We start from the raw sequence: 6,301 nt of genomic DNA, 5'->3' as shown, positions 1-6,301 counted from the left end.
CCGCCCCGCGGCCAGGCCCCGCCCCGCCAGGCCACCCAGGACGAGGCTCCGCCCCCACCGACTCCCCGCCCCCATCCCGCCGACCCCCTCACCCGGCTTGGGGCGCGGCCTTGTCCGCGGGGCTCTGGCGCTGGGGGCGGGGCTCCCAGGCTCCGGTCCCCATGGCAACGGCCGCGGGACGCGAGGCGGGCCAGTGCGCATGCCCGTAGCCGGCCGTGGGGCGGGGGCGCCGGGGCCCGGAGTCGCGGTGGCAGGAAGGGACCTGTAGGCGGCCGGCTCGCCCAGAAAAGAGACGCCGCAGGCCAGTGACCGCTGTGTCCTTGGAGCGAGGTCCACCCACGCGCGGGAGCCTCACTGCATCCTCAGGCGACGCTGGGGCCCCCGATGCCCGGCCGTGCACGCGGCCTGGACGGGCCGGGTTGGGCCCCGGTGGTCACAGGGCGCAGAGAGCCCCCACCCCATCTAGGCCGAGCGGCCTCTCGTGTCTGGGCGGCGGAACCCGGGGGGATGGGACCCGCAGGGGCTGGGTGAGCCCCAGAATGGCGAGCGGGCAGGTGCGTCCGAGGCACCAGCTTCTGAGACCTCGGCCCAAATAGGCGGGCGACCTGCCTCCAAACCTGCGGGAGAAGAGCGGCGCAGGGCGCAGGGGCCCTGGCGATCCGTGGCTGGCACTTTTCCTGGCTAAGGTAGCACTCCCAGCACGGGGAGCCGAGGACCCCAGCCTGCGCCCCGCGGGGGGCGAGCGACCCCGTCCCCCTAACAGGGTCCGGGCAGGAGCCGGTTACTGCCCTGAAGCCCAGCAGGACTTTGTTTCTGTCACCGAAAAGGGCCCAACAATAAAATACAGAGACACTCAACCCCATTATCAGAAAAGTGCAAACTACCATGAAATGCCTTTCCCCCGCCCATTCAAGGGGTGAAAATCTATGGGGGTGCGTTGTCCTGGAAGCGGCAGGTGCCCTCCTACCGGCTGCCGGAGGCCGGGCGCCGGGCTGGGTGTCAGAGTGCGCGCCCTCCCGGCGGGCCGAGGGACTTCTGCGGAGGGACGTTGTGCCCTTTGTCCTTCAGGGTTGCGCGCATTTTCACACCAACTACATATTCCTGTGCTACTCGAGTAATTCACAAATCATTTATAAAGAGATCCCAGAACTGATCACAGATTCTGTAAACAATTTTCTTAAGCATTGTAACTTGACTAGTAAAAAAAAAAAAAAAGTGCCTTTTCGATGTTTTTTCAGAAGTGACCAGCAGCAGAGCTTTTAAAATGGAAAGGCTCTGAGTGTGCGGGGGTGAGAGGCCTGGGGGAGCCCCAAGCACAGACCGGTGTGAGGCTGGGGGCCCTCGGGGGGCGCCGTCCGGTTCTGGAAGGGACCGGGGTTGAGCGGGAGAAGCCAAACTTCAAATGCGAGGCTCAGGGTCCCGAGCTGGGCCAGGACACGCACCCCGGCCCCGGCCCGGCCCCGGCCCCAAGCGTCTCTGGACCCGCTCGGCACAGACACGGCAAAGCGATGCGAAACCGCAGAGCACCTAGTGAAAAACACCCAGTAGAAATTTAATTTAAGAACTCTGTCTTCACAGGAATGGATAAGAATGTTAAAAACTCATGCAGGCGCACCTTCTCAAACCAGGCCACGTGAGCGTAGCCTTCTGGGCTCAGGGCTCTCAGCGCGGAGCGCAGGGCAGAGGGGACGGGTTCGCACCCAGGGCCCGCGCGCGCTGTCAAACACGCGCTCTACAGGGGCAGGCGCAGTGAGACAGGTTCCAAAGCAAAGGCGGGACCCACACCCACAGCCTTCGAGGGCACGGGCTCCGGACGTGTCCACCGTAGCGCAGGCGCGCTGGTCACCCACGCAGGGAGCACTGGGCCTGCGCCCGCCGCTGGCTTCCTCTCCGCGGGGCACAGCCACGCTGCGGCGCGTTCAGGGCTTCGTTGTGAACTACATTGCAGCCTCCTGCAAATCCAGGACAATCTGAAGAAGGAAGCTGGGCTCACTATGTCAAAGAGCTAAATTCCAGACTATTTTAAACATTTTGCGTCATTTCTAGGGGAGGGGGCTTCAGGCATTCTGGAATTCTGAGAAGCACTTCTCAAGTTTTAGAAATGTGAGCATCCTTCATTCACTTACAATTTTGTGAAATTAAGTGACACTTATTGATTAAAAAAAAACAACAAAACACCAAACTTGTTTTCCAACAACAGTTTGGTAAATTGAAGCAATACTGAAGTGTTTTTATTTTTCTTTCTACCTGATTTCTTCAGAACTTGGAAACTCTTAATGAGTGAATATATTATTTTTCACAGCAATATGTTTACTTGCATGAATCCGATAGAAATCTGATTTCTTCCACTTTCCAACTGTGGATCTATTACCCAGGACTCTGAATGGAATGCCCTGTCCGGAGAGACAGGCCTGGCCTCCGGACCTCAGGGAACAGCTTTAGGTGAGAACGAAGATCTGGAGCCAACCAAAGCCCCCTGGAGAAAGGGCCTGGTTTATCCACGTGGCTCATGGCAGCCTTTCCAGGGAAGAAGAGAAAGTTGCTTTCCTGCGAGGTGGCAAGGAAGAGCCTCAGGACATTTTGGGGACTTCGAGAGCTTGAGTTTACCCAGACTTACAGGTCCTGAGGCAAAGGCTGATGACAACTGTGCGGCGTGGCTTCTTTGCCCCGAAAGGCTAATGAGAGGTCGATCTGGAAATTCCTTGCAACGTTCCAGCAAAGTAGATGCAGGAAAGCTGAAACGATCAATTGCTGTTCCTGCTGAGTCCATGCAAATAATCAGGTCGAACTGAAACTGCATTTAATACAGTAAATGGATTGCTCTTGATTTGGCTCTTTGATTAAAACGAGAGTGATTTTAGGAGAAAAATTTATGTTTCAACAGAATCCATTATACATAGTTATAAATATTAAACTAATTCAATGGCTCTAAAATGTTATTTTTCACCTGTGAACTACCCTGGATCCTGAATTTTTCTAATTTTCTTAAAGGTCTTGGCTAAGGCCGCCTCACTTCCTGAGGAATGGAAGAAAGGGTGACCGGGGGCACCTGTGTGTGACGAGGGACACTTGTGGCTGTGGGGAACTGGGGTCCACCCACCGTCCCTTTGGCCTGGCTTCTGCAAGTGCTGCCTGACCGACACGGAGCTTGCAGAGGAGCAGCGTGTTTGTGTAAGAATCCTAGGAACCAGCTTCAAAGGATACAGACTGACCTTCAAGTGCAGAGTCGGGAGGACGTAGTCAAAATGACAGACCGGAATGACGCACGCACAGGGGACCATCACTCAGCGGCCGGAAGGACTGTGCGTGTCGGCACGGGAGGATTTGCAGCCCCTCCCCTTGGTGTCTTTGCTCTGCTTCCCTCTCCCTCCCGATAAAAACTTCTGTCGGCACCGAGAGGGGGAGATGGGCTTTGAGATGTGGGTCCCCCCGCTTCCAGGTGGCCGGCACCTGAAAACAAACCGCCTTCCTCTCCATCAGCACCTGTCTCCCGGGTAGTGGTTTTCGCAGCGGCGGCAGCGGGACCTGGGTTCAAGGACACCCCCTCACACAGAGAGCTCACTGCTGGATGGGGCGAAGGAAACCTCTGCTTGCTGGACCCTTTGTCGGAAGAAACCGCTGGCTTCAGCCTGACTCGCCCGATTGGCTAATAGAGCCCGTGAAAACTCACGGGTAGAGAAACTCCTACTTTTTGAACAGCAGTCAGCCGTGCCATTTGTGACTGAAGGCAAGCATTAGTGAGATCAATACTCTGGCCCAGTTAATTTTAAATGCAAGTATGGCCTGGGGTGCCACAGAGAACCTTCCAGAACCCTGGGCTGCTTGAGGACAGAATGAACAGCCTCAGGAGACAGCGAGGGGCAAGTTCCTCACTGGAGGTGGGGGAGCAGAGGCCGCTGGGAAGGAGGCCGGGCTGTGAGGCAGGCCAGGCCTCCTGTCTGGGGGCACGGTCCCCATACCCCGAGAGCGCGCAGGCAGGCGTGCCTGACTGATGCGGGCGGTCACAGGCTCCGCGGCCGGGGACACTCGTCGCTAACGGCCGGAGGGTCGAGGTTGTCTGCTACCTTTAGGATCGATATGGCCTTGGAGAGCAGCTTCCCCATCCTGATACATTAAGTTTACGCCTCCCTTCCTCCCCTTGTTTCCTCTGCACCCCCTGGGCAGCAATCGACATTGCCTTCCTTGCCCTCCACCCTCCGGAGGCTCTTCCCCAAACAGCGTCCACAAAGGCTGTGCTCAGTGCAGTGAGGAGAGAGAAATATTTCTGAAGTCCCTAATTTGCCAACTAACTCTCCTGATTTGAAAATTACTACAATAAAACTGAAAACTACAGCTGATATTTATTGAGTGCTTGCTACATGCCAGTATTTTTACTAGAACGTATGTACATTATCTCATCTAATGGAAAGAACACAGAAATCGGAGCATGTTGACCTGGATTACAACTTCAGCTTTGCTTAGGAAAAGCAGCCTCGAAAGGATTCACACCAACACACCTGTGGTTAGTAGCCTGGGGGGATTCCACTTCGGTTTATGTAGTTGTGTAAATGAATTATCCTGTATCGGCGTATCGGTATATCTATGACATACAATAGTATGTCTACGGTACATCTATGGCATATGATAGGTACAAGCCTTATGTGTGTCTAGTACGTATGCAAGGTGTTCTAAAAGCATTCACTGTTTTGAACTTTTAAGAAATTTACTACTCTGTAAAACATGAACAATTTGCACACTGCAATAGATCGGGAATTTACAGCAGATATAATTTAGATTGGTTTGTTCTTATTTCTCTTACTTTTTATGTTAAAACCTCTGCAGTGCCCCAGGGACTATATCCGAACACACACTCAACGATGGCGAACAAGTCAAGCTCGCATTCCTGAAAATGAACACAACGTACATCGTAAGTACGATACGGAATTTGTGTCCTGGCTCTTTACTTTCCTTTTTTTTTTTTTTTTTAACAATTTTTATTAATTTTTAGAGAGAGGGGAAAGGCAGAGAGAGAGAGAGAGAGAAGCATCCATGTGTGAGAGAAACAGGGATCGGCTGCCTGTCCCCCGCGCCCCGCTAGGGACCAAACCCGCAGCCCCAGCCCGTGCCCTGACCGGGAATTGAACCTGCAACCTTTCGGTTTGCGGGGAGACGCCCAACCCACTGAGCCACTGGATCAGGGCTACTTTGCCCTATTTTTCAAATTGAAAAGTTCCTCGGCAAATACAAGCGAGCCCTTCTGCGTACGGTCTGTGACTTTAGGCAAAACTCCCTCGGCCACGTGCCACCGGGACCCTGGCGGCTCTGGGCGAGGGGATGGGGGAGGGCTGCCTTCGCAGAGCATGCCGGGAGGCATTGGGGGAGGGCCCGACCCGGTCTGCGCCTCGGTTTCCATGGTGACCTCGGCCGCGGAAAGGTGCTCCCGCTCACCCGGGCGCGCGTTCCGGGGGCGCGCGGCGCGCCCGCGGCGCTGTCGGTCCGCGCTCGTTCCCGGGTCACAGACATTCTGGGCCCTGAGGCAGCCGTGCTCCTCGGCCTCGGCCTCCGCGGGTGACCTTGGCTGCGTCCGGTCGGGCCGGCCGGCAGGAGCCCAGCCGAGACCCACCCCACCTGCCGGCTCGGCGGAGGCCTGCACCTGCCGCGGGCGGGTCTGACCCTCTGGCTGCCTTCCGCGGAGACCCGGCAGGTCATACTGTCCAGAAGCCCCTGCCCCGCCCTCCGGGGCCCGAAACCTGGGTCCCCGCGCAGCTCCAGAGCCCCCCCGCAGCCCCCACTAGCCCCTGAATGAGGAGCTGGCACCGCTTCGCCCTCCCGTCCTGGAACCTGAGCAGAAGGACGAAGCGAACCCCCGCCTGCCCTCCCGGGAGGGCAGCCCCTGCCAGTCTCCACCCAGGACGCCCGCTTTTCCGGGCCGGTGGCCCCTCTGCCTCCAGCTTCTCCGCATCCTCTTTGTCAGCAGAAGGTCAGTGAGTTAATTAATTCCTTCCTCCGCCGGAGGAAGCGCTGGGGCCATCACAGTCATTGGCCGAGACGTCCCTTCCGTTCTTCCCCCGCACGATGGCTCTAGTAGCGCTTAGATGTCTTTAATTTCATTGAAACAATTTTGTTCAATTGTATTGTGACAGTTGTCATATCAGCATGCATTTAAAAAAAACTTACCAAAATTGGTGAATTTTTGTGCAGCCATTTTAATATGGAAGACGGAAGAAAATACACGACATTTTTGGCATATTATGCTTTATTATTTCAAGAATGGTAAAAACGTAACTGAAACACGAGAAAATTGTGCAGTGTATGGAGAAGG

This window comes from Pteronotus mesoamericanus, unplaced genomic scaffold (assembly GCF_021234165.1).
Source record: "Pteronotus mesoamericanus isolate MK-2021 breed Mesoamerican mustached bat unplaced genomic scaffold, CSHL_Meso_final contig_169, whole genome shotgun sequence".
Lineage (NCBI taxonomy): Eukaryota > Metazoa > Chordata > Mammalia > Chiroptera > Mormoopidae > Pteronotus > Pteronotus mesoamericanus.
Note: the sequence above shows the minus strand (reverse complement) of the source record.